We start from the raw sequence: 27,451 nt of genomic DNA on the forward strand, positions 1-27,451 counted from the left end.
AGCCAGCAATACAACCCAGGAGTTGAACTTGTGCTCATTGACTTCAACCCAGGTCTTTTTTTATTAAACCTGAGTGAACCCCCCATGATAAACTTAAGATATTTAGTTAAAGGGGTAGAGACTGACAAGTTGACAAGAGAGACCAACTCAAAATCAAAAGTAATATTCTCTTCAGTTGTTGACAGAAGCAAACCTAAGTAAACTCCCCTCATCTCTTATCTCTCCAGTTCATATCAGAATTACTGTTTTTGTTGATTTGTCTAACTAAGCAAAACTTGCCTGGTGTGAGAATCCTCTTCAACAAGGTCAAGTTGCTGATTTCAAGTTTTCGTTTGTATTGGCAAGTATTTTCTCTCATTGATAGGGAATGGAAAATCATTCCACTGAACAGTCATTGGCTCTATATTGATGAAACAAGCCTGCCCAGCTGGCAAGATGACAAGCAGCAAACCTGTGATGTGCTCAGTTTTGCTGACACCAAAACAGTTAACATTAAGATAGGCCCAAAGAAATTTTCCTTAATATAAATGTTAAGAGTAAAACTTCAAACTAAAACTCAAAATAATAGTATTATCTATTAATTCAAATAGAAGTATGGTTAATATACCAGGGAGTAAGTAGATTTTAGTAATTAAAAGGACTCTTTTACACACTTTTGGGGAAGGGGCAATAATTTCCTGTCATTCTCCCAGAACACGTCTTCTGCACCAGCCAAACAGGCAAGTTAAACGGTCAGAATTACCCCCCAGAAATGTTCAAGACTTTGCTGGTAGCACTAATCTCTCTAATATATCTAGGAATGTGGCATTGCTTTGACTTACTGTTTTGGCAAGGTTGGGTGGAGGGATCGGATGCAGGGATCACACAGTTTGATAAATTAATTCTTTTAAATAATTTTTTAGTAACAACCAACATTCATTTATTTCCACCAAAATCTTCGTTAAATTTTACACTACTCTTGTTTCTCTCCTGTCTCTTTGCAGGACCTTCCCAACCTCTATTATTTGACTTCTGTGACTTTTGCTAGGACTGTTTTTGTTTTTCTTAAGTGAAACAAGAATGCCATTTTCTTTAACAATGCAATTAAAATACTACAAATTCTTACCATGCTCTCATCTATGTCCTACCTGTTTGTGGATAAATCAGACTTTCCTTCTGAAGCCAAACTGTGGGAATATTCCTTTTTAGTGGTAGGTTGTTACAGTTCAAAACAAGTCAACAAAAGACCGTAAGAATATCGAAATATTAAATTGTATTCCTATCTCATTTCTAAAACAGTATGGGAATACATCAAATTTGAATATAAAACAATTTGCTCCTATATACCTTTGAAGAACATTTTCTTAAAGCCTAAGAAATATTTTGTATAAACGACTAAATATCTTAGAAGTTGAGGAAATCTTAGGTTTTAAGAAAGCTAAAATTACGGGCGCCTGGGTGGCTCAGTGGGTTAAAGGCTCTGCTTTCGGCTCAAGTCATGATTCCAGGGTCCTGGGATGGAGACCCGCATTGGGCTCTCTGCTCAGCAGGGAGCCTGCTTCCCTTCCTCTCTCTCTGCCTACTTTCTCTCTCTGTCAAATAAATAAAATCTTAAAAAAAAAAAAAAAGAAAGAAAGAAAGCTAAAATTACTATACATTAGGCAGAGGTAACTTGCCACAGAACAGGAAAAAGTTGGCTGATGTTAAGATTTAAAAACAAAAAAAATGGTTACTGTTGAAGTAGGGTGGGGTGGGATGATTTTCTATGAAAACACGAATATTCCCCACATCATAAGCTTGTAACAACGTGACTGAACCCATTTAATTCATAAAGCCAGTATAAATCTATAGTTTCATTGAAAGTTCTTTAAAAAGAAAGATAAACTTATCTTTTAACAGTTAAGAGCATGTAAGTATGTGTGAATTATTTTTTCTATTCTTATAAACACTGCTATTCACTTTTTCACTTGAATGTCAACAACTTCATAGGAATAGGTTAATAAATGCCAATCTAGCTGCAAGTTACTGATTTCTTCCTTTCAATTTCAAATTTTCAGCTAGATTTTTAAAAAATGACTTTCAGGAGACCTTGCCTGACACCTCAGTCTGTGCTTAAACTAGAGATTCAAAGACTTTAGCCCAGTAGTCACTTTTCAAACTCAAAAGTGGCTTACCACCAAAATGAGTTGTGATACACAGAAAAACTAAGAACCATTCAACATTTAACACACAGTATTTCTTGAGCTCTTAAGCAGAGGCCAACCACTGAAGATATGGTGAAGTCAAAACTGAAATGAAAATAAACCATGGTCTGTCCCTGAGAAGCTCAGCTAGTGATCTTCCAGAATAAAAATGAAAAACAAATACTTCAATTTAACTGGCTATTCCACTTTCCCCTCAAAAAAACTCATCAACAATTTGTACCTTTTTATCTCTGTAAAAGTTTTCCTTAATATTTTGTGAATTCTTTGGATTAACCCCTTCACACAATAAAGGAGTAATAAATAATGAAAAGAACAAACATTTATCAAATGCTTTACCATATGCCACGCTATACTAAATGTTTCACAACTATTACATAAATTGGAACCTTAACACACTATTTGTATTTGTCAAAATGCTGAGATCCAGCTCGTCAATCTTAATAAGCTATGTCACAATGTTCTGTCACCAGAAAAACACTGTATACCTGATATCACATTGACTAGGCAACTGTACCAATTTCCCAGACAGTGCTAGTGACTGTAAGTTACAGGTGCATTTTAATTAACCTTTGCTATCAGACAAGAATGCTTTAGTTGCTCAAATGAAATATATATTAAACAATGCCCCACAGTGTTACCAGAGCTTCTTGGAAGGGTCACCAACTTCAACTATATTTGTTTGACAGAACTTTCTAGTAAACAGCAAACAAAAATGTTACAATTTACCTAGCCCCATCTATATAGCAGATAATTGACACAAAATGTATAATTTATAATCACATCAACATTAGTGATATACACTCCTTTTACACAGAAGAGAACAAGTTCAGAGAGGCTACAAAATTGTAATCCTCTCTGAATCACAAAGCTATTCAGTGGTAAAACGAGGATAGTAGACTCTAGATTTTCTATTGAGCAACAAAGCAGTTTTCTGAAGTATGAACAATAAGAAACTGCTATCAATGGAAACTATAAAGTACAGACATAATTGTGTTTCAAAGGTTATAAAATATATTCCTAAAGAAAAAAACTGCAAGTTTTTGTTTTTGAAATCAAGGATAATAATTGAGCATACAGTTCTGAAAACAGCCAATAAACAATGTCCATTCTCAACAAATTTTTCTGTTTTATTTTCTCCACAGGACTTTTTCACCCAAGACATATTAATTTTACTCATTTGTTTTTCACTACCAAAATGTAAACTATGTGAGAACAGAAATTCTATGTCAGTCACTGCTGCTACCTCCAACATAGCAAAGGTTCCTGGCACACAGTAAGTGCTCAATAAATATTTGTGAAGCAAATGAAAGCTTGGCACCCAGTAGGCATTTAGTAAATATTACTGTCTTTTTCTTTCCTTTACTATGAAAGAAACACTATAAAGATATTAAATTTTTAAAGGTCAAAAAAATTTCATGGTTCCCTTGATAACCAAATTTTGAACTGGAACAGATTAGAAATGCAACAGATTTATTAAAATTTAACATTAAAAATATTACAAAGCAAATCAAAAAGACATTCAGCAATTTACCACGCATCAAGAGAGAAGGGGGAGTCTACATAAATTGTATTTTGAAAAAATGCTCTTTTAAGTGCCAAACTTTAATTGATTTTCATAGGTATGTTTTGTGACATTAGTATCTATGATTTTAGTTTGTGGCAATTCTGGCTTGGATCTCCTGAAATATCAACTTGTCACCTGACACTTTTTACTGTGCTTTTAACAGTAGCTCATTCCTCTTCTGAAGATTAAGAAATGAGAAACTAAGCATATTCTATAAAGTGACTATATAGAAATCAGAGTGAAAGGCTAAATGAAATGCTTAACTTTAATGCCAGAAGGTTACTTGGTACTAAACATTGTGTTTTCAGGGATGGAATACTTAGAAAACAAAGAAAAAGCCATTCTTATCTATGACTTTATCAAGATCACAGTCAGGTTTAGTGGTCAACAAAAGAGAATGCTGAAAGTACAATACTAGCTACCCTATAAGAGTACTTCCTCAGGTTTTTTAGCTTTCTGATTAATCAAGTGTCCTTGATTTTATAGGACCAGAATCACAAGAAATGAAATGTCAAACTACTGTGTTTTCAAAATATGAGCCAGAGGTAAGTAATATAAATAAATTCCCATAATTTAAATGTCTCCAAATTCTTACCACTTTGATATAGTTTATTTATTTCATTTTTTATAAAGATTTTATTTATTTATTTGTCAGAGAAGAGTACAAGCAGGGGGAGTGGCAGGCAGAGGGAGAGGCAGGCTACAACCTGAGCAAGGAGTCCAAAGCAGATTTGATCCCAGCACCCTGGGATTGCTACCCGAGCTGAAGGCATAAGCTTAATCGACTGAAGGTTTAAAATAAGATGACATACATATGGTCAAATTCTATCAAAAGATTCAGAGCAAATCTCCTTAGTACAGTTCAGCATGATCATTTTCCTATGCTTGGTAGCCACCACTACCCACATCTACATATTTATAGCTACCCAAAACTGTTCATCTAATAATCCCTTATCTTCTCCTCATTACTATTTTGCCCCAGTCTTCGCATTTCCTTCTGTAATTACCTCATAAGCTTTCTATTACAGACAGTCCCAATTCAGATGGATCAAATAAAGATGGCATAAGTGAAACAAAGGAAAAGTGCTACTACTGTTCTCTGGGTCATAGGAGCCTGGCCAGGTAGAGATATAATGGAATTGAAGCCTTTCTGATTTACAGTTTAATTTACAAACTTTACATGTTGGAAAGATTATCAGACACTTTTTTCTAAACGATCTATAAAAGACAAAAATTCCCACTTCAAGTATGTTGATGATTGTTAAAAAAAAAATGAACTTTTAGTCTTCATCAATTTATGTTTCTTAAAAAATGTTCAGAAAATTCAGACATCCCTCAAGGAATTTGTGGCATGAAATGTATAGTTTCATGTAAATGATCTACATTACACCTATTTTTCAAAATGTGGTGTGTTCACAGATACATGTGTACATTTCATCCTGAACAGTATTGAGAAAAGAATTTTCCTTACAGAGAAAATGACAGAAATAGAATAAACTTTTACTTGTATAATGTTAAGATAATTACCCACGTTACTAATACTAAAGAAGGAATACTCATTAACATAATTGGGGATCTGGGTAGTGTCTACCGAACTGCAGTTTAAAAACCTCATTTCATTAGATATAATAACTGTATGCAAGTCTTAAAACAATCCTTAGTTGAAGCCAAGTACTTCTTCCCACTAAAGAGAGGACCAAATATAGATGTTATTTCAATCAAACAGGACTGGTTTAAGTCAAAATATATTTTTCAGGAAACTGGTATCAGATGAGATGCCCATCATTTACCGAGTTCTTAATGAGTCAGAAGAGCACAGGCTCTACTATTTAATCAGTTCACCAAAGAGGGGTGAATAACTACAGTTCATCAGTGTCCTGTGAGAATACTTTTAAACTCAGAAAGTTATTACCACGTACCCAAGAGAAAAAAATGAAATAATGGAGTATATTCAGTGGATGACTTATCTAATTAACACATTCAACTTTCAGTTGATCCTTTAAAGATTTAAATCGAAAAACTGATTAGATAAAAAGGAGGGAAAAAAAAACCCAAAACAAAAGAAAAAACCAAAAAAACCCCAACAGAAGTTCTGAATCACTGGAATTTTTGTTCTATTTCCTGTTAACACACTGATGGTACCATCACTCAATATATTTGTTCCATATATGTTTTTAAATGATTAAGGATCCCTTTTAAACTAACTTGGCCCTAATTTAATTTGTAGCTCATTTATCTGACAATTCCTTCCATTGTTTCTAATTTAAGTGCTCAGCCAAAACACACAATAAGATGAAAAGCATGCCCTCTTTTATTAGAAAATGCAATGGTTTCAAAACTAAAGTTTCAAACTGCAGGGTTTATTAAAACCAATCACGATTTCACTGTCACGCAAAAAGGGGGCCAATACTTTGCTACTTGTGGCAACCAGTTAAGTGTGGCAACCAGTTAACAGTGTAAAAACTGAAAGCAAAAATTCTATTCCATGCCCACCAAAATTCCCAGCCAACTCTGATATTGCATAATGAGCAAGATTTTCTGAGTGAGCTAAAGCACAGACCAGTTCCTTTTATAAAAAAGTGAATCAACCTGACCCTAAAATTTGACACTTTGAAATCTTACCTAAAACAGACAAAATGGATGCAAAATTATACTGCCTCACTGTTGTCTCCAATACGACCTTAGTGTTCAAGAACTTTCCAGTGAATAAAATGCTCTTGAAAACAGCCTCGAACTGGGGACCTGAATTTCATGAACTACTGAGAAACCCCTGTGAAGCTGCAAACTCCCTCCGCTCTCCTGGAAACCCCTCTTATCAGAAACATTTGAAGAATTTCTCCACAACAATTAAGCGGACTTGAAGAATGGAAACCTAACATCTCAAATATACTATATATGGAATGAAACGTAGCCAAACACATAAATACAAACACACGTTCTCTGAAACCTTGATACACAACTCTGCCGGAGCAATTCGACAGCATCACCAACAGAAAGATACACCTGTCACCTGTTCAGCAATACCCAGGTCCTTTCAGCCTCCCAGCTACAACCACAATCTTAGGGTTGGAGTTCGTATGGACAGAACACTAGAACTACCCAGTGAAATCAGGGGGCCACATATTCACAGCGGGGCTTGCTCCCCACTTCAAGAAGGCTGCAGAAAACCAACACTGCAAAGGGAGCGAAGTTCTCCGCCACCCCCGTCCCCACACATCTCTTTCACTCTCTCCCCCCACCACCCTCGCTAAGTCATCTTTATCCGGACCATGGCTCCCCAAAAAGGAGTTTTCCTTTCCCCCACCCCCATCTCACACATGCCTGAGGGGCGGGCCGGGGGCAGCGGTGCAGGCAGGGGCCCTCCCCACCCCCTGGCACCCTCCCCTACCCGGGGCTCTCCCCGGCTCCCGACTCCAATGAATGCCCCCCTCCCCCTACACACACACTCCCCGGAGCCCAGGCCCGGCCCGAGGCTCCCCACCCCCACTCGGTCGGGAGGACTTTGGGGGGCCTCCCACTCTGCCTCGCCACTGGGGGAGGAAGGAGGCGGAGGGAGGAAGAGTGAGAGGAAGAAGCGGGCGCCCCGCAAGGGCCCAGCGAGTCAGCAGAGCCCCTTCCAAACGAAGGGGGGGTGCGGGGAGTTGAGGGGAGAGCCGGGACTGGGGATCCCGCCGAGGCCCGGCAGTGCTGTCCGTTTACCCTTCGCCGCCGCCGCTTCCCCCTCCTCCTCCTCGGCCGCCGCCGCCGCCTCTCCCACTAGGGCAGCCGTCTCCACCGTCGCCGCTGCCGCCTCCACCACCACGGCTGCCGCCAGCGCCGCCGCCGCCGCCGCCTCCGATTCCACCCGGCAGGGGGGACACCTCAGCCCTCCCTCCCTCCCCGCTCAGCCCCTCCGATCGGCCGCCGCCGCCAACTCCCTCCGGCCGCTGCCGCCGCTGCTCGTGGCTGAGGGGGAGGGGAGGAGAGGGGGTCGGGCTGGGTCGCCCCGCCGGCGGCTGCTGCAGATCAAAAACGCTGGCTGGGTGGCGTCGCCGCTCCCCGCTCCTCGGCTCCGGCTCGCTCGGCCTCCCCACCTCCCTCTGCCCCCACCCCCCTCGCGCTCGCCTGCCCTCCCCCCACCCCCCCAGCTCTCGCTAGCTCTCGCCGCGGCTCCGCCAGCCCAGTGCAAATCAAAATACTGTCACACAATATGGCGGCTGCGCCGCCGGCAAACACCGCGAGATCTGCGGTCGCTGCTGAGGCGGCGGCTGTGACGAGGCCTCCCCCAGCCGGCCGGCGGCGGCGGCGGCTGCAGCGGCGGCGTGGGGATGCTCTTTCTCCGCCCTGCACCCCTCCCCCGACACTCGCAGCCTCCACGCCCGCTTAGCGAAAGCCGGAGCGAGAGCCCGGCTCCGCGACGCGAACTGGCGCTGGCCGCCGCCGGGGCCGTGCCAGAGGGGCAGCCGGCGCAAAGAGCTCGGGGAGGGCCCGGGAGCCTACGTTTTCAAATCCCGACCTCTCATACTTTGGAGGGCTGTGTGTGTGTGTGTGTGTGTGTGTGTGTGTGTGTACGCGCGCGCGCGTGCGCGGGTGTGTGCGGAGAAAGTGCAAGTTCCCCCACCCCACGGGGGCCGGTAGCAGTTCGTGCTGAAATCTGTCCGGAAGCGGGCGGCGGGACCTGCCCCGGATCGACCGAGCCCGCGGGTGGGGGCCTAGTGCTCGGGGCTGGGGGCGGCCCCGCCGCGGGCCGGGGCCGCGGGGGGCAGCAGGTGGGCACGCGGCGGAGGCTGTGTCTGGCAGCGGTGGGGCCGGGACACACCCCCTTGGAGCCCGGAGCTACGGGGCCGAAGCCCGGAGTCTCAAGAATGTATGTGGGAGAAGTCCTGGAAGCCACCACGCTCCCACCGATGAGACTTGAAAAGAGTCGGACTTTGAGTTTTCTAGAGCGCTTGGGAGAAAAAAGAAAAAAAATTAAATGCTTCAAGAGTTTTGTTGTTCCGATTTTATTTTAATTGCACGTTCCTAGAAGTCCTAGAAGCAGAGCCAAAGACACTTTAACTTGGGGGGGGGGGGAGAAGGGGAGACTTGTTTCTATCATCTTAAAGAAATATTTGTTTAATTTCCCCTGGGGGGGGGGGGAATACGAGTTTAACACTCAGACATTTCTCGCAATGTAAAATATTTATTTAAAGATTCTAGTGCTTTTGTGGTGTCCAAAACACTCCGGCATTTTTCTGTCCCCGTCCAAAATGTCCACGTCCCTGCCAGTTTCTTCCTTGAAACCATTCTTATTCCCCAGAAAAATCCTGAAGGACCATTTTTATATTTGTTCCCAGAATGAGCGCTATAGCTATACTGAATTTTTAAAAAAATATCTTTTAAGAATTACAGGTTTCTATACAGTTAAGGGACTTTTCGCAGTTCCTTTTTCCGCACTCATCATTTAAAAATAGCTGTAATCTTGGAATAAAGAACCAACTCAAAACCTTTACCATTTCAAAAGCCAAAAGTACTTGTTATTTACAACATCAGAATTTAAGTATTTTCTCTCCTATTGATATCATTAACAGATATAGACATAAGTTAAAAAATGGAAATGTTATAGTCTTAATTTCTTCACTGGTGAGTAATAAAAAATCAATAAAAAACCTTGATACTTTTAGTAGTTCTGTTTGATGAATTATTTCCATACTTCAAGTAATTGAATAAATGAGTTTAGAGGAATTGGATCTATTATTAAGTAAATTGCAACTGGTCTTTGAAACCACTAAAAAGCACAAAACCAACAATGTCTTGAAATGGTAGAAGTGTCTGTTTTATACAAAAATATTTTTAGAAACTTATTTAATGAAATAAATGTGTATTTTAATAGAAACAGAATCCTTATAAACTTATGAGTATGATAGGTGCGAACATACATTGAAGAGCTTTAACCTGGATCTAATTATGAAGAAGAATCAGACAAATCCAAAAAGAAGAAAAGTTTTATAAAATAACTGACCTGTATTCTTTTTTTTTCTTTTTTTAAAAGATTTTATTTATTTGACAGAGATCACAAGTAGGCAGAGAGGCAGGCAGAGAGAGAGAAAGGGAAGCAGGCTCCCCACTGAGCAGAGAGCCCCGATGTGGGGCTTGATCCCAGAACCCTGAGATCATGGCCTGAGCCTAAGGCAGAGGCTTTCACCCGCCCAGGTGCCCCACTGACCTGTATTCTTAAAACAGTATCATAAAAGACAAAACAAAGTCACAGATTAAATGAAACTAAATAAACATGACAATTAAATGCAAAATGTGACCCTGAACTGAATCTTTTACTGGAGCAGAAAATCGCTATCAAGGACATTATGGGGATAACTGATGCAATTGGAATATGGACTGCTGAGTAGATAAAACTACTGTATCAATGTTAAATTTCCTGAATGGGATATGTCCAAGAATATCCTTATTCATGAGAAAACAACACTGAAATATTAAAGGGTAAGTGGACATTAAGTATGGGATTTTCTCCCAGATGGTTCAGAAAAAATAAATTGCATACACACACAAACATATACATGCACACATACACATCTCTCATGTCTCTCATACACATGTAGACAGTGATTGATAAAATTTAAAAATTGGTGAATCTAAGTTATTATTATTTTTATTAAAGAACCAATTTTATTTCTATTGAGGGTGGAATATGATGAAAAAGGGGTTCCCTTTTAAAATACGGAATTTAAAATTAGCCATAAGGAAGAACTTTTAAAATGCGAGGATTTGAAAATAGAAGAACAGATTGATTTCTGGAAGAATAATTCAGAGGATAAAAGAAAAGATATTTTCTTTTTTGGAGTCTATAATAGAATTATAACTTGTTTTTCAAAGATGGTTTAACTGTTCTGGTGCTGGAAGGTGGTATGCATTTTGTGTGTGTGTGTTAAAAAAAAAGTAACATAAAACTTACCATCTTAATCATTTTTAAGTGTGCAGTTCAATAGTGTTAAGTATATTCACATTATTGTAAAATAGAGTTGTAAACTTTTTTGCCTTGCAACATTGAAACTCTATACCCAGCTCAACACTAATTCCCTCTCCCCTCCCCCATTCCTTGGCAACTACAGTATTATTTTTAAATTCTAAGATATGTTTAAGTATTTTAAAAACCTGATAAACATGGAAATTTCTGTGCCGTTCTTACAATTTCTCAGTAAGTTTGAAATTATTGCAAAATTAGAAGTTTTAAAAAACGAAGAACTTTAAACTGCAGAGTTCTGCTTGACTAAGAGAATATAGTTGTAAGGTAGGCAGGTCAATAGAAATATCCTTTTAATATGGACTAGCGGGCGCCTGGGTGGCTCAGTGGGTTAAGCCGCTGCCTTCGGCTCAGGTCATGATCTCAGGGTCCTGGGATCGAGTCCCACATCGGGCTCTCTGCTCAGCAGGGAGCCTGCTTCCTCCTCTCTCTCTCTGCCTGCCTCTCTGCCTACTTGTGATTTCTCTCTGTCAAATAAATAAATAAAATCTTTAAAAAAAAAAAAAAAATAATATGGACTAGCCATTGTGTCTCAGTAACAGGGGAGTTTTGTCCATTCAGCTTACCCTTCTCCCCCATTTAATCTACTTGAATTTGGAACAAAAATATCTTGGAGCCCTTACTTATATACTGTATTTGGTAAATGTGATTTCCAAATTTAATGATCTAATAAATATTCAGTGTCTATTGGCCACAAGACTCTGTGGAGAAAATAAGAGAGAATAAAACATAACATGCCTTTCCAGTGCTCTTTGTAGTGATTACAGACATAAAAGAGATAAAATCCCTCTGCTACATTCAAGAGCCTTTTAGTCTAGGACTATGCTGTCTGATACAGTGGCCACTACCTACTTGTCGTTATTTATATTCAAATTAATTAATTGAAACAAAATGAAAAATTCAGGCCACCAGTTGCACTAACCACATTTCAAGTGCTCATTAACCATCTTCACAGAAAATTCCATGGCATAGCACTGGTAGTAGAAGAGATCATGCTATATAAATAATATATTTTATTATTATTATTTATTCAAGGTAGTAATAAAGACCAAAGACATTTAGGGGAAGAGTTGACTTGGTAGAAGAGTTTACTTTGCAGGGTGTGGCAGTAGGGAAGGGATAGCTTCAAGAAGAAAATTGTATATGGACAGGAGTAGGTAGAGCAAGAATATTCTTGGGAGAGAAAACCTAAAAAAAATCAGGAAAGGGAGAGGTAGATTTGAGGGATAGCACTTAACTTTGTGTAACTGTTACATGAGGTATGAAAAGCATAAAACCCACAAATGCTGAGTGGCTGAGTCTGAACTATTCTCTAGGCAATAGGAAGTTACCAAAGGTCTTTGGATGAAACCAAAGACATGATCAAATAGTTCATAGGAAGGATAATCCAGCAGCAAGTATATGAAATAGATTAGGTTTGAAGGCATACAGATCACGTAGCCCTGCAATTGCCCAAATGAGAGATCATGAAGAACTGATATAAATATAAAGTAGTCTTTCAGTAAGGATGTTCTCACAGGCATGTAACAAACCACAATTTCAAATAGATTAAGCAAAAATGAAATTTTGATGTCATAAATTTGGATATTGTAAACTACAGTGGACTTTAGATTTATTTTTTTTTAAAGATTTTATTTATTTATTCAACAGAGAGAGAGCACAAGTAGGCAGAGAGGCAGGCAGAGAGAGAGGAGGAAGCAGACTCCCCTCTGTGCAGAGAGCCCGATGTGGGGCTCGATCCCAGGACCCTGAGATCATGACCTGAGCAGAAGGCAGAGGCCTAACCCACTGAGCCACCCAGGCGTCCCCTGGACTTTAGATTTAAAAGATCCTGAAGGCTGATAATATCATCAAGCACCAAGTTCTTTCCTTCTCTGTTCTGATGTCTTAGGTGTAGGCATCATTGTCTGGCTAATGGCAAGATGGTAATGGTGATTCCAATGATTGTATCTCCAAGTCATAATGTCCAGAGGAAGTAGAAGGGTCTTCTTAAAAGAGGGAAAATGTTTCCCACAACCACTTCCCCATCCCAGAACCCAGATCCCATCTTCTAGGCCATAATTGAATTACATGCCCATTCATGAAACAGTTCCTGATTTATATGATGGAACAAGCATTGAGGAGTCAAAGACAGAGGGATGCGAGTCAAAGACGACTCAGGGTTTAAGCCTAAATGACTGCAGTACATAGGTAGGAAGAAGAAAAGTTGTGGAAGGAAAGAGGATGATTGTTGTGATAGTCCTTCTAATTTGAGATGTCAAAGAGATATCTAGATGGAGATGATTAGCATCTGAAAACATGAGACTGGAGTCCAGAAAGAAGATCAAAGTTGGGGATATACACTGGATGTCATCTGCAGAGAGAGAAAAAATGAAACCATGTGATTGTCAAAGGAAAAGAGGAGTGGAGAGGATCTATAACACAACCCTGGAGGATGAAGTAGAAATAGGGAAAGCAAGAGAAGTAGGCAAAGTTGGGCTATATATAGGACAGAAATGAAGGAGAAGGGATGGAGTTTCAAAAAGGCAAACAGTGTTTAGTGCTATGAAGAGATTCAGGATGATGTAGACTTAGAGGCATTGGGTTGCTGACTGGAAGGTCATTGTGACCTTTAATAGAGTTTTTTTGTTTTGTTTTTTGTTTGTTTGTTTGTTTGTTTTTTTAATTTTTTATTTTTTATAAACATATATTTTTATCCCCAGGGGTACAGGTCTGTGAATCACCAGGTTTACACACTTCACAGCACTCACCAAAGCACATACCCTCCCCAATGTCTATAATCCCACACCCTTCTCCCAAACCCCCTCCCCCCAGCAACCCTCAATTTGTTTTGTGAGATTAAGAGTCATTTATGGTTTGTCTCTCTCCCAATCCCATCTTGTTTCATTTATTCTTCTCCTACCCACTTAAGCCCCCATGTTGCATCACCACTTCCTCATATCAGGGAGATCATATGATAGTTGTCTTTCTCTGCTTGACTTATTTCACTAAGCGTGATATGCTCTAGTTCCATCCATGTTGTCGCAAATGGCAAGATTTCATTTCTTCTGATGGCTGCATAGTATTCCATTGTGTATATATACCACATCTTCTTGATCCATTCATCTGTTGATGGACATCTAGGTTCTTTCCATAGTTTGGCTATTGTGGACATTGCTGCTATAAACATTCGGGTGCATGTGCCCCGAATGGATCACTACGTTTGTATCTTTAGGGTAAATACCCAGTAGTGCAATTGCTGGGTCATAGGGCAGTTCTATTTTCAACATTTTGAGGAACCTCCATGCTGTTTTCCAGAGTGGCTGCACCAGCTTGCATTCCCACCAACAGTGTAGGAGGGTTCCCCTTTCTCCGCATCCTCGCCAGCATCCGTCATTTCCTGACTTGTTTATTTTAGCCATTCTGACTGGTGTGAGGTGATATCTCATTGTGGTTTTGATTTGTATTTCCCTGATGCCGAGTGATATGGAGCACTTTTTCATGTGTCTGTTGGCCATCTGGATGTCTTCTTGCAGAAATGTCTGTTCATGTCCTCTGCCCATTTCTTGATTGGATTATTTGTTCTTTGGGTGTTGAGTTTGCTAAGCTCTTTATAGATTCTGGACACTAGTCCTTTATCTGATATGTCGTTTGCAAATATCTTCTCCCATTCTGTCAGTTGTCTTTTGATTTTGTTAACTGTTTCCTTTGCTGTGCAAAAGCTTTTGATCTTGATGAAATCCCAATAGTTCATTTTTGCCCTTGCTTCCCTTGCCTTTGGCGTTGTTCCTAGGAAGATGTTGCTGCGGCTGAGGTCGAAGAGGTTGCTGCCTGTGTTCTCCTCAAGGATTTTGATGGATTCCTTTTGCACATTGAGGTCCTTCATCCATTTTGAGTCTATTTTTGTGTGTGGTGTAAGGAAATGGTCCAATTTCATTTTTCTGCATGTGGCTGTCCAATTTTCCCAGCACCATTTATTGAAGAGGCTGTCTTTTTTCCATTGGACATTCTTTCCTGCTTTGTCGAAGATTAGTTGACTGTAGAGTTGAGGGTCTATTTCTGGGCTCTCTATTCTGTTCCATTGATCTATGTGTCTGTTTTTGTGTCAGTACCATGCTATCTTGATGATGACAGCTTCGTAATAGAGCTTGAAGTCCGGAATTGTGATGCCACCAACGTTGGCTTTCTTTTTCAATATCCTTTTGGCTATTCGAGGTCTTTTCTGGTTCCATATAAATTTTAGAATTATTTGTTCCATTTCTTTGAAAAAGATGGATGGTACTTTGATAGGAATTGCATTAAATGTGTAGATTGCTTTAGGTAGCATAGACATTTTCACAATATTTATTCTTCCAATCCAGGAGCATGGAACATTTTTCCATTTCTTTGTGTCTTCCTCAATTTCTTTCATGAGTACTTTATAGTTTTCTGAGTATAGATTCTGTGTCTCTTTGGTTAGGTTTATTCCTAGGTATCTTATGGTTTTGGGTGTAATTGTAAATGGGATTGACTCCTTAATTTCTCTTTCTTCTGTCTTGCTGTTGGTGTAGAGAAATGCAACTGATTTCTGTGCATTGATTTTATATCCTGACACTTTACTGAATTCCTGTATAAGTTCTAGCAGTTTTGGAGTGGAGTCTTGTGGGTTTTCCACATATAGTATCATATCATCTGCGAAGAGTGATAATTTGACTTCTTCTTTGCCGATTTGGATGCCTTTAATTTCCTTTTGTTGTCTGATTGCTGTGGCTAGGACCTCTAGTACTATGTTGAATAGCAGTGGTGATAATGGACATCCCTGCCGTGTTCCTGACCTTAGCGGAAAAGCTTTCAGTTTTTCTCCATTGAGAATGATATTTGCGGTGGGTTTTTCATAGATGGCTTTGATGATGTTGAGGTATGTGCCCTCTATCCCTACACTTTGAAGAGTTTTGATCAGGAAGGGATGCTGTACTTTGTCAAATGCTTTTTCAGCATCTATTGAGAGTATCATATGGTTCTTGTTCTTTCTTTTATTGATGTGTGGTATCACATTGACTGATTTGCGGATGTTGAACCAACCTTGCAGCCCTGGAATAAATCCCACTTGGTCGTGGTGAATAATCCTTTTAATGTACTGTTGAATCCTATTGGCTAGTATTTTGTTGAGTATTTTCGCATCTGTGTTCATCAAGGATATTGGTCTATAGCTCTCTTTTTTGATGGGATCCTTGTCTGGTTTTGGGATCAAGGTGATGCTGGCCTCATAAAATGAGTTTGGAAGTTTTCCTTCCATTTCTATTTTTTGGAACAGTTTCAGGAGAATAGGAATTAGTTCTTCTTTAAATGTTTGGTAGAATTCACCCGGGAAGCCGTCTGGCCCTGGGCTTTTGTTTGTTTGTTTTTTAATAGTAATGTAGGATCAGGTAAATTTTAGGAGTTAAGGAATGAGCAGATAGGTAGGGTAGGAAGAAGTATGAAATACAAACTATTCTTTCCAAAGGTTTGGTAGTCATGAAAGGGAAAACTACACGAATGAGGATGTTTATAGCAATATTTACTTACATGACTAAAAATTGGAAGGAACAAAGATTCCTGAACATACTGCTATTTTAAGAATTAGGATTTGTGTAATCAGTTGTGTGTGACACAGTTATTTAAAATAATTATTAAGATTATGGAGCAGTATGGAAAAAATTTTTGTAATATTAAGTGGAGGAAGAAGATAGAAAACTTTTAAAAAACACACACAGATTACAACACCAAAAAGTATACAAGCATGTGTATACAAAGATACTATGAAATAACCATAATTGTCTTGGAGTGGCTGAACAATGAGTTTTCCAAATTTTGTGTGATGTTACAACAACTTTATAATTAAAAATGTATACGTATGTATTTAAAAAATAAAAGACAGAGTACAGTAACTGGGGGAAAGGTAAGGCTGAAAAACATTTGTTTTTGCTTGTTTGTTTGCTTTAGCAGGAAATAAGAGACATTTAGCTGTGTTTATCTGCTGAGGGGAACAAGTCAAAGGACAGTAAAAGACGAAAGGTGCAAGAATGAGGTGATGATGCTTGAGCATGCAAGAGAAACCTCGGGGATTAACACTGAAGGCACAAAAGGAGAGTTTGAACTTTTTAGGAGAAGGGATATTTTCTGAGACAAAGATAAATAAGAAAGGAAGAAAATTTCCCCCAAAGTGTGTGTGTATGTGCATGTGCATGTGCATGCAAATTGAGTTGATTCTAATATTTATATAGAAATATAAGGGCCTAGAATAACCAAGATAAATTTCAAGGAGGAACAAAGTTAAAAGACTTATACTACCAAATTTAAAGACTTATTAAAAGACTCAGTAATTAAGACAGTGTGGGATTGGCACCAGGATACATGAATACACCAAAGGAACATAATAGAGAATCCAGAAATAGAACTTGATTTATGACAAAGGCACTGCTGCAATTCAGTGAGGAAAGGGTAATGTTTTCAACAAATGGTGCTGGAGCAACTGGCGACTCAAGTCCTACCTCACACCATATATAAAAATTAATTCAAGATGGATCATAGACCTAAATGGGAAATAAAAACAAACAAACCAAAAGCATCTGTTAATCAAAGAAAACTATCAGGAGTGTGGTAAGGAAGAGAGAATATATTTCAGTTCATATATTGACAATGGATTCACATTTAGACTGTGTAAAAGAAAAACAAAATCTTCTGTAAATCATTAAGAAAAACCAAACAATACTATTTTTTAAAGGAGGAAAATCTCTTGAAGGAGTATACTATAAAAATGACCTCCAAATGGCCAATAGGTTCATAGGGAAGTGTTTTACATAATTTCTTATTGGGGAAATGCAAATTATAAACACAATGACAAATCATTACCTACCTACCAGAATGGCTAGCATTTAAAAGACTGTCAGTGCCCAAATGTTGACCAAGAAAGACAGAGAGCAGCCTGAACTCTCATGTGCTACAGATGAGAGTGTAAATTGGTTTATCCTTGTCAGAAAATTATTTGGAAGGAACTGCTAACACTAAGCATATGCCCACTCTATGACCCAACTCTGTTAATGTACTTTTTGTGTCAACTTGTCTGAGTCAAACATTATTCTGCGTGTTTCTCAGATTGCCCTCCATTATGTGGATGGGCCTCATTCAATCACTAACTCCTGAACAGAATGAAAGACCAACATACTCACCCATGCCAAGTGGGAGAAATCCTCCAGCAGATGGCTTTCTGACTTGAACTGGAACATCCGCTCTTCCTGGTTCTCCAGCCTAATGGCATTTGAACTGAAACTGTGGCATTGGCTCTTCCTGGGTCTTCAGCCTGCCAGCTCATCCTATAGATTTTGAACTTGACAGCCCCCATAATCACTGTTATTTCTTTTGTCACTTATAAAAAAACAGGTAAATTGGGCTTCGTAAAAAACAGAAACTTAAGATTATATTCAAGAGAAATGAAAACTTATGTCCACACAAAAACATGTACATAAATATTTATAGCAGGATTATTTATAATAGCCAAAAAGTGGAAACAACTCTAAAGTCTGTAAATGAATAAAAAAGATGTGGTATTTCCATCAGTGGAATAGCATTTGGCAATGAAAAGGGATGAAGTACTGATACATGCTGCTGTGTGGATTAACCTTGAATGTGTTATGCTAACTGACAGAAGCCATTCACAAAAGATTCTATACCCTACGATCTTGTTTATATGAATAGTCCACTATAGGCAAATACATAGAAAGCAGATTAATGGTTGCCTGGGGCTAGAGAAAGTGGAGGAATCTGGAGTGACTTAACTGGTATAAGATTTCTTTTGGGGATGATAAAGATGTTCTAAAATTATATATTGTGAAGGTCTCATAATTGTGAATATGCCAAAACCCACTGGATTTTGTACTTTGAAAGGGTGAATTTTATGGCATATGAATTATATTTAATAGAGCTGTTACAGAGCTGTAAAAAGAATGAATTACTGATTAACAAAATAGATGAATATCATAGATATTCTGAGAAGAGAAAAGAGCTAGACACAAGAATATACATTGTAGGGGGCGCCTGGGTGGCTCAGTGGGTTAAAGCCTCTGCCTTAGGCTTAGGTCGTGATCCCAGGGTCCTGGGATAGAGCCCCACATCAGGCTCTCTGCTCAGCAGGGAGCCTGCTTCCTCCTCCCTCTCTGCCTGCCTCTCTGCCTACTTGTGATCTCTGTCTGTCAAATAAATAAATAAAATCTTTAAAAAAACTATTTAAAAAAAAAGAGTATACACTGTATGATTCTGTACACGTGAAGTTTAAGAAAAGGCAAAAGTAACTGATGGCAATATAAATCAGAACAGTGGTTACCTCTAGAGAATATTGGGTAAGGAATTTGATTATGGAGAGTCATGAAGAAGCCTATCGGGATATAAGAAATGTTCCACATCTTGATCTAGGTGATGGCTGTTTGGATTCAAAAATATGTAAAAAACTATTGAGCTATACAACTAAAATTAAGTGTGAGTTTGTCACTTTACTGAAAATGTTTTTTACTTCAATTAAAAGATTTACAAAAATGAAGATATATGGATGACAACGTAGAGAACTTAAGCTCAGAGAGAGAGACAGAGGCGCCTGGGTGGTGCAGTTGGTTAAGTGTCCGATTCTTGTTTTCTGCTCAGATCATGCTCGCAGGGGCCTGAGATCAAGCCCTATGTTGGCCTCTATGCTCAGTGCGAAGTTCACTTTGGATTCCTTTTCCCTCTACCCCTCCCATTCACGGTCTCTCTCTTTCTAAAATAAATAAATAAATCTTAAAAAGAGAGAGAGAGAGAGAGAGAGATGGTAGAAAGGTTGTGGGGTCCTCCAACCTTTCAGATATGTGGAAAGCAAGGTCTTTTACTCAGAGTAAGGATGTTGGATAAGGGATTACAAATTCATGGAAAGAAGATAGTGATATGAAGGGAGAGAGTCACTCATCCATTTTTGTCTTGTCTCTTTTAGGATAGGGAAGGTGGCTTACATGCACATGCTCTTAGGTGTAGGAAATGTGGTGTGTATGTGTTGTGTGATGCCATTGTGAGGAGAAGCACCAGACGTTGTTATTATGAATAATTTAAAAACTTCTTTCAGGATAATAATAACAATGAAGTTCATGGGATATCAATAGTCTTCTTCATTTGCTCAGCTACCCTTTGCCTCAGGACTAGACCTGAAAACAGGAGTTAGAACAGCTAATCTCATCTTTATCTCTCCCTGTCACCATATATCATAGACTCTTCAATAGAAATGTGTTTCATTCAGAAAGATTTCTGTAAGCATGATTAGCAATTGTCTACAGTCTGTAACAACGTCACCTGTTTTTAACATGGGCATGGGTGTTCAGTATTTTTAAGGCTCCTCTTTACCTTTAATAAAAAAGTTTTTTTTTTTTTTTAAAGATTTTACCTATTCATTTGACAGACAGAGATGACAAGTAGGCAGAGAGGCAGGCAGAGAGAGAGGAGGAAGCAGATTCCCTGCTGAGCAGAGAGCCCAATGTGGGGCTCGATCCCAAGACCCTGAGATCATGACCTGAGCTGAAGGCAGAGGCTTTAACCCACTGAGCCACCCAGGTGCCCCTAATAAAAAAGTTTTTTAAAAACCTGCTATTTTCTCAACCAACTAATGACAGATTCCATTTCTGAGAATAGATTGTGATGCAAAATCTTGTTTTTTAAAAAAGATTTTATTTATTTATTTGACAGAGAGAGACATAGAGAGAGAGGGAACAGAAGCAGGGAGAGAGGGAGAGGAAGAAGCAGGATTCCTGCTGAGCAGGGAGCCCAATGTGGGGCTCTATCCCAAGGTCTCAGGATTATCACTGAGCTGAAGGCAGACCTTTGATGACTGAGCCACCCAGCAGCCCTGTGATGCAAAATCTTATTAAAAATGATTGCTACTGCCTTATATGGAATATGGCACCTTAATACAATGGTGAATGTGCAAACAAACAGGTAGGAACTCAAGGTGCACTAAATGTATCAATTCTAAGCCAATATTTATTATACAGTGCTTTACAATTCTCGTTTTTTTTTTTCACATATGTTATTATCTTCTTTGTTCTCCACAGCTTCTTTTGTTATACATATTATTACTGTCCTTAACAACTCACTACTAAAGATCTTAAGGTAAGAGGTTAAATGACATACCCAGTCTAAAACAATTAGTAAGTGAGCAGTGGGGCTTTCAACAGATCCTCTGACCACATATCCCAGAATTTTTTTCATCATACCATCATATAAGACATATTCTCTTTACTTAAGCAATTTATAGTGGTGATAATAATAGGGTGAGAGGTTTAAGAGAAACAAAGTTACTCTGGGAGTTCAGAAGAGCTGGAGATCACAGGAAAGTTTTCTTGGAGATGATGTTTCAGATGAGCCTTGAGGAAACCACAGGTTTGCAAAAGGAAACAAACAAATGAACAACAACAACAAAACCAAAAAAAAAAAAAAAAAAAAAAGAAAGAAGGAAAAGGAGAGCATTCCAGACACATATGACATATGATAGAGGAAGAATAAGTAAAGTCAGATAATCATAGAGAATATTTTGGGACTATAACCTAGTTTGGTTTTGCTAAGCTGTAGGAAAAAAGTAAGATAGTGGTAGGAGACAAACTTAGGAGGCAGTGGTGTACTGTTTAAATTTTATGAACAATGTAATATAAATGGGTCTGCCGTCCATCTATCCTCTCTCAGGTGCAGAAGGAAGAGACAGAGGTGGGGAGACCAGAAAACTGACTATTTCTGGGCAAAGGGATGGACAGCCTGAACAAACTTGTGATGAAAAGGCAGAGTCAGAACAAGAGAAATTGCAATAGAAGATTATTAAAAATCACTTTAGGCAAATGAGATAAAGTAGGGAGTGAAGGAAACAACGTTATCAAAGAAGGCAATGTGATTCTGAGCCCGAGTAATGGGGAATTGTTTTCCCCTTTAACAGAATTGTTATCCCCATACTAACAGAAACAAAAGAAAGGTAGAGAAATTGCTCTTGTGGGAATGGTGCATTAAAATTTTAATGTGTTGAACAATGATCTTATTTGTCCTGGAGACCCTCTCAAGCCTTCTCCACCATTCAGATGGATAAGGATGAGAAGTGCAACTTACAGGGACTATAATGATCAATAAATGTATGAAAATGTATTACTTCATTGGTAATAATGTAAACACAAGTTAAAGAAACAAAGGAGACCCTTTTTTCCTAGCCTAGCAGATAAAAATTGAAAAGACCAACTATTCAGAAACAAACGTGAGAAATATATAGGATTTATAAGAAAATTTTAAAATACTGAAGGACACAAAAGAAAGAAAAAACAGAAATAATATATTCTTGAGGGAGAAAACAATATTTTAAAGATGAAAATTGTCCCTAAGCTCATAAATTTAACTCAATCACAATCGAAAGTTGAAAAAGTAGTTTTATTTTACTTTTTTTATTTATCATTTTTAGTAATCTCTATACCCAACACGGGGCTCAAACTCATGACCCCAAGATCAAGAGTTCCATGTTCTTCCGACACAGCCAGTCAGGTGCCTGACAAAGTGATTTTATTTTATTTATTTATTTATTAAAGATTTTATTTACTTACTTGACAAAGATCACAAGTAGGCAGAGAGGTAGGTAGAGAGAGAGGGGGAAGCAGGCTCCCTACTGAGCAGAGAGCCCAATGTGGGGCATGATCCCAGGACCCTGAGATCATGACCTGAGCTGAAGGCAGAGGCTTAACCCACTGAGCCACCCAGGCGCCCTGACAAAATGACTTTAAAGAGCATTTTGACATTTTATTAATGAATTTGAATATTTGAACAAATTAATGAATTTATTAATGTTATTGAATTATTATTAATTTATTTGTTTTATGAATCAAATAACCAGGATGCAGAATGGTGTGTGTATCATGCTACAATTTGTGTAAAGGAAAGGGAAAGTCACACACACACACTGGGAAGGAGAATGAGGGCAGCTGAGGTAAAGGGGAGAGAGTAAGAAATCTCCTTTTGTCCCTCCTCCTTCTTTTGATTTAGAAAATGTGAAAGCATTGCTTGTTAAAATTAATGAGATCAATTGAGAAGAATAGCTAGAATAGTTTTTGCAAGGAGGAGTAATTGGGGGGCAGACTGGGACATACTTTCCTGACAAAAGACTTGTTCTAAGGATTAAATGAATGAGCATATGTAAAATACTTGCAACAGTTGTTGACACATGTAGTGTGTATAATAATGTTTGTTGTTATTTTTATAATCTTCATATGAGAAATATAGGACTCAATGTTTATCTATCATAAGGAATATATCAATAGATTTTTACTATATGAAGCTTAAAGACTTTTGGGTAGAAGAGACATTTTTTAAGAAAATATGACAAGAAACATAAAGTGGGAGAATTTACTTACAACATATACGATGGGCAGGGTCTGTCCTGTGTCAGGGGTCACACTACAGGCTGGCTGTGTGGTCCTGAAGAAGATGGTCTTGGCCCTCTGAACTGAACAGAGTTCAGTTTCTACAGACTAATGTTACTACCTCTAACATATAGAAGGTTATTAAAAATTGTAAGGTTAAAACCCCACAGGAAATGGACAAAGGTCATAAACAGATTACTTTCAGAAGTATTGCTAATAGTCGATAAGTGCAAGAAAATAAATTCATTCTCAAGAGTCAATTTCACTCAAAACCCATGAGATTTATTTCTTTTTTTTTGTGGACTAATCCTAAAGTTTAGAGAAAGAGACACCTCAGCCTTGGCATAGTAGAGACAGAGGAATTCTTATATACTAGGAGTATGAGTAGAATCAGTGTAAGCATTTCCTAACTCTGTTTAACAACGTGTATTGGAATTTTAAATATGCAAACTGTTTGACCTAGCAATTCTGCTCAGAGGAAGAAATAATTGGACATATATTTGAAAGTGTGTGTTCAAAGATATTTACTTCAACCTTCCTTATGATAATAAAAAAATGGAAAACAACCCAAGTACATGTTAATAAGTAAGGAGCTAAATTATGGTGCTTTGATACAATAGAATATAATGGGATGATTAAAAAGGATAATGTAGATGTAGAAAATGTAGAATGTAGAATGTAGAAAATGTAGAATGTAGAAAAAAATCTGGAAAGATAGACTTCAAAAGTAACATTGGGTGGTGATATTAGACATAATCTTCATTTTATTCTTCACATTTTTTGGTGGTATTTTTCTGAATTTTTAACAATGAATATGTTACTTATATACATACAAACAAAATAAAGCTTTTCAATAAAAATAAACAAATTAAACTGTTTCTTAAGTTTTTCTTTCAAAAGTCCTTCAGGAATAATCTTTGTTTAACTAAAGCCGTGACAATTGAAGTTTTTATGATGGGACTCTCAGGGTTTGCACATTCATATTTTTTCCTGTCCTAAGTCAGTAGGGAAATCTTTTGTAAATAATAAAATATTTCAAGAATTTGGAACAAAATGACGATCGCACAGTACTGACCTCATTCCACGATGGTGAAAAAGAATTGAAGAAAAAGGAACCTTGACAGGGCATCAGACAAAAAGTCTGAGCAGCAATGGCCTGCCATTTCCAGTAGGTTCATTGGCTGGCCTGGGGTGGGTAGTGGAATAGGAGAGAGGTGGGGAGTTGCCTCCTCCTGCGTTTGCCCTCCTGCCTCAATCTTGCCCAACTGTGTGTAAATTTTCATGTCAACCAGGTTTTAGGGTGCCATAGAGTTCCTTCCTTGCCCCTGTCACTCTTCTCCCATCCTTGCTGAACCTGATCTTATTTGCCGTAATGTCTGGACATTAAGTCCTCTCCACTTTGCTGCCATTCTTGCACGAAGGTGACTGAAAATCCTTAATTTAACCCTTTTAAAGTTAAAGGAGACTTTAACTTTTGGGAGACTCAGGGCCCTAATGCTTATCGTATTTGCAACAGAATTGCGCTGTGACTCACAATGCTTTTCATCAAGGAACAGAAAAGAACTCTGTCTGGGCTTCAGAGCTTGGAGCAGGAGGAGGGACCTCCTGCCTCTGGGGACTGTGGGGTGATGGTACAGTCAGTGATTTCACACAGGTCCCAAGTAGTCTGAAAACAAGACAGACAAAACTGTAATTGCTACTGTGTAGGGAGCCACCTTTTAAGACACTTTGATTAAAAAGGAGTTCCTATTCTCAAAAAGTTTACAAATGAAAAAATTCAGATCATAAACTTGGTGTGGTCTCTCCAGGCTTCCTACGTCCGTGTACGTGCAGGGTGGACATTTCCTCTCTGCTTCCTCGCCCTGGTGAGCCCGGCAGAAACGTGATACTGAGCACACAGTAAGTTTTCAGTAAGATGATTTCGTCCAGATTTTATAGACCTATAGAAGAGTACCCCATCTTCTTTCCCTTCCGCTTACCTTCTCATTGAGCAAAATGCCTATATAAATTCAGAAGAAGAAAGAAAACTAACTTGGACATTTCGGAGGGAGGTTGGACAAGGGGAGGCACTAAAGGGGAATGCTGCCTGTTCCTAGACCTAAGGGTTGGTTTACTTATTAGAAAAATTCATGACATTTTCTAAGCATTTTTTTTCCAAAATAAACGTTGAAATGCTTGCTATTATAAAATGGAAAACCTTATGAATGCTGAAGAACTTTTATAATAATAAGCCTATATATCGGAATTGGAGGAAAAAATGACATGTTAAGGAAATACTTGTAGACTTCAGTTTCAGCTACTACAGCAGTTCTTTAAATAAAATCTAAAAGAATGTTACCTCAGATTTATGAATAACTGCTTTGTCTATGTTACACTCAAAGTCAGCATTTCACCGAAGAACTTTGTGTTCTATTGTTTTTTCTTCGAACTACTTTCCTTTCCACGTGATGGTGTCAGGATTCTTTGTTCCTAACAGCTCATCTATTAACAACAGAGAACAGACGGGACATTGGAGATAAGGAAGTGATTAGGAGGTGCTTTTATGGGGTTTACTGGTTCTGAGTCTGAACAGTCTAGTGAGATTTGGATACGAGCCTTAAAAAAAGGAAACACATTCAAAGGGACAAGCGATTGCACTATGTGAATTGCAAACTTGCGGTGGGCCAAAGGGACATTAGCAGAAGGCTCAGGTAGCAGAAGTTGATGCTGGATGGTGTTAGTAATGCACATTCCTGCCCAAACTCCACCCCACTTATACTAATCATCAACATTTCAGAGCTACATTTGATCAGAAAGAAAGATGTCCTGTTCATGACAAAATAATTTTTGACATTTTTAAGGCATGTTTCTGAAGCTGGAAAGACTGCTGTACTAAGCCACTTCTAAACAAATGAGTCTAGGGCTTTAGGTGAAATGCTGAGATGTCTGCGGAGCTCCGGATCATATTAAAGTTTTCCATAGAGAAACCAGGTGCGCGTTATTAATTTGTAAAGTCGACTGCTCCCATAAATTGAAGGCAGAGCATTGGGACCTAGCCATTTACTGTTGCATCGGGACCTAGCCATTTACTGTTATGCCCACCATTTCCCCCCCAGCTTTACTTACCAAATGTGACCTGTCTTATACCATCTGCCTCTGGTGTGCGAGGACATGCCCAACTAACTACTGAAGTTCCAAAAAGAGAGTTCATCCAACTGAAACAGACTCTTGAAGATTGGATGCCCCGACTTCTGTTACTGAAGGAATAGGAGAAACCAGCAAGAAACTAGGCTGTCTGGTGAAACCCACTGGGCCCATTGGTATAAATGGAAAAGTGATCCCTTTTTTATAAAAAACAAAAGCAGCTTTAGAATGAATGAGATCTTGGAGCACCTGGATGGCTCAGTGGGTAAAGCATCTGACTCTTGATCTCAGCTCGGGTCTTGATCTCAGGGTCATGAGTTCAAGCCCCATGTTTTGCTCCACTCGGGGCGTGGAGCCTACTTAAAAAAATTTGATTAAATTAAATTAGATTAAATTAATAAGATCTTCTTTAAGCTGAGAGATGAATTTGAAGAAACCATACTATCTGGCCAGAAAACCAAGAGTATAGTAGCCTTGGATAATGACTCTTTGATTCAGGGGCAGGCCTGGGCTGGCGAGGAGACCCCCTAGGAGGAGAAAGTTGGTGGATAAGAAAATGGGGGTGGGAAGCACCATGAACAATGTTACCTGCACCAGGACATATGAGAGAACGTAAAACACTAGGACTCAAACTTTGAAGCACTCCCGAAGCATGATCCCAACGCTTGAGGCTCTTTTAATAAAATTCCGAAGTAAAAGGAAAAAAGTTATCTTTTTTTCCCTCCAGGGCTAAGATGAAATGCCACCTCACACCAATCTGGTACTCTGGACAGGGGTCCTTTTTTCACCTTCCTAACACTTGCTTTGTGTCGCTCTCCAGGCACTTCCCAAGATCCACCTGTCTGCTTTCAGATTCCCCCTTCCTTCACTTCACGGATTCCTCTCTTCTTTTTGTTTTTTTAAAGATTTTATTTATTTATTTGACAGACAGGCAGAGAGAGAGGAGGAAGCAGGCTCCCCGCTGAGCAGAGAGCCCAATGCAGGGCTCGATCCAGGGTCCCAGGACCCTGTGACCATTACCTGAGCTGAAGGCAGAGGCCTTAACCCACTGTGCCACCCAGGCGCTCCTCATGGATTTCTCTTGCACAGAGCTAGCCTAGCGCAGGTTTCTGTGAAGAAATGAATGAATGGATAGATTCTTTAAGCAATCTGGTAAAGTGTAAAATTAGATATAAATGACTCTGTCACA

The 27,451-nt window shown here is 39.1% G+C and overlaps 1 protein-coding gene across 2 annotated transcripts in view; it reads right to left on the bottom strand.

Moving 5' to 3' along the window:
* TAB2 (TGF-beta activated kinase 1 (MAP3K7) binding protein 2) overlaps positions 1-7,549 on the bottom strand; it is a 91,028-nt gene extending 83,479 nt beyond the window's left edge. Inside the window, exon 1 of one of the 2 annotated variants that reach the window (XM_032339282.1) lies at positions 7,447-7,549. The gene's annotated coding sequence lies outside the window, so the exon portion shown is untranslated. The remainder of the gene's footprint in view (positions 1-7,446) is intronic. The other variant, XM_032339279.1, reaches the window with a different exon arrangement.
* Between the last annotated feature and the right edge of the window lie 19,902 nt (positions 7,550-27,451).

The sequence above is a fragment of the Mustela erminea genome, chromosome 4 (assembly GCF_009829155.1).
Source record: "Mustela erminea isolate mMusErm1 chromosome 4, mMusErm1.Pri, whole genome shotgun sequence".
Taxonomy (NCBI): domain Eukaryota; kingdom Metazoa; phylum Chordata; class Mammalia; order Carnivora; family Mustelidae; genus Mustela; species Mustela erminea.